General features: G+C 40.1%; 1 pseudogene; it reads left to right on the top strand.

The window, feature by feature from the left end:
• The first annotated feature begins 210 nt into the window (after positions 1-210).
• Positions 211-761, top strand: LOC139026928 (E3 ubiquitin-protein ligase TRIM39-like; annotated as a pseudogene).
• Positions 762-1,742: the final 981 nt, after the last annotated feature.

Raw genomic sequence — 1,742 nt, forward strand, 5'->3', positions numbered from 1 at the left:
CTAGTCAAAGATTAATGCATTTTAGCTCATGGTGAGCGAAGGAGTCTCATTCAGGAGAGCAATCGCATCAAAGAAGACCTCAACTGTCAGCTGAAAAACCTAACTGAGGAGCAGGATCAGATCAAAGATGACCTCAATCGTCAGCTGATTGTACTCATTAATCAGTTAGACTTGTGAACAGGAAGTGGTCAAGATCTTTAAACCATCCAAAAACATTCAGTGGATGTGACTCTAGACCCTGATATGGCACATCACCATCTCATTCTATCTGAGGATGGAAACAAGTGGAACATGGAAATATACATCAGACACTGCCAAACCAGAGAGGTTTGATACTTTTCTCAATGTGCCTGAGAAAGGGGGGCTTTTCCCCTGGAGATTTTACTATGAGGTGCAGGTTAAGGGGAAGACTGAATTGGATTCAGGAGTGGCCAGAGAGCCCATCAACAGGAAGGGGATGAGAACACTGACGATTGATCCTGGATTTTGTGGCTGAAGAATGGGAATGAGTACATGATTCTCACTAATTTCCTGTCTCGCTCTCCCTGAGAGAGAAGCTCCCAGAAGGTGAGGGTATTTGTGGATCATGAGAAGGGTCGGTCTTCATCTACAATGTGGAGGCCAGGTCTCATATCTACTCTTTCACCGGCTCCACCTTCACTGAGAAACGATATCCTATCTCTAGCCCTGTTGTAAAGATGGCGGTAAAAAACATAACCCCACTGATCCTCTTTCCTGTAGACAATACTGACACTGACTGATTCTATAATGGATGTCACTGCCTGACCGTTTTGAACAAAGCAAGGCAAATTAACTGTTTTGAGAGTGATAACTTTTGCTTTTCAGTTTGAGTGACCTGTAATTTGGTTATCATTATATATCTTTTGCATGGAGGTTTACAACTTCGGAGGGAAATGTAAATCCAAACTGTATATTTGTCACAGTGAATAATGTAAAATGAATAACGTGTTTTCTGTATTTTTAAGGTATATTGCATATATTGTGAAAAACCTTTATCTACACAGTGTACAAAACATTAGGAACACCTTCCTAATCTTGAGTTGCACCCCATTGCTCCTCAAAACAGCCTCAATTCGTCAGGGTATGGACTCTACAAGGTGCCAAAAGCGTTCCACATGGATGCTGGCCCATGTTGACTCCAATGCTTCCCACAGTTGCATCAAATTGGCTGGATATCCTTTTGGTGGTGGACCATTCTTGATACACATGGGAAACACTATGAGTGTGAAAAACCCAGCAGCGTTGCAGTTCTTGACACACTTAAATTGGTGCACCTGGAACCTACTATCATACCCTGTTAAAAGGCACTTAAATATTTTGTCTTGCCTTCACTATCTGAATGGCACACATATACAATCCATGTCTAATTGTCTCAAGACTTAAAAATCATTTTTTAACCCTTCTCACCCCCTTCATCTACACTGATTGAAGTGGATTTAACAGGTGACATTAATAAGGCATCATAGCTTTCACCTGGATTCAACTGGTCAGTCTATGTCATGGAATAGTAGGTGCTCCTAATGTTTTTGTACACTCAGTGTCTATAGACATGTATACATATTAACACACAAGTCCATATCAACATGAATCTAACAATACAATATAATGAACAACACTTGAAAACTAAATAATGAGTCATTAATTGATGTGTGATAATAGCATATCCTATAATAAAGTAATGAAAAAAGGACTGTCACCAACGCTATACTCATGAAGTACAA

Source organism: Salvelinus sp. IW2-2015, unplaced genomic scaffold (assembly GCF_002910315.2).
Source record: "Salvelinus sp. IW2-2015 unplaced genomic scaffold, ASM291031v2 Un_scaffold6384, whole genome shotgun sequence".
NCBI lineage: Eukaryota > Metazoa > Chordata > Actinopteri > Salmoniformes > Salmonidae > Salvelinus > Salvelinus sp. IW2-2015.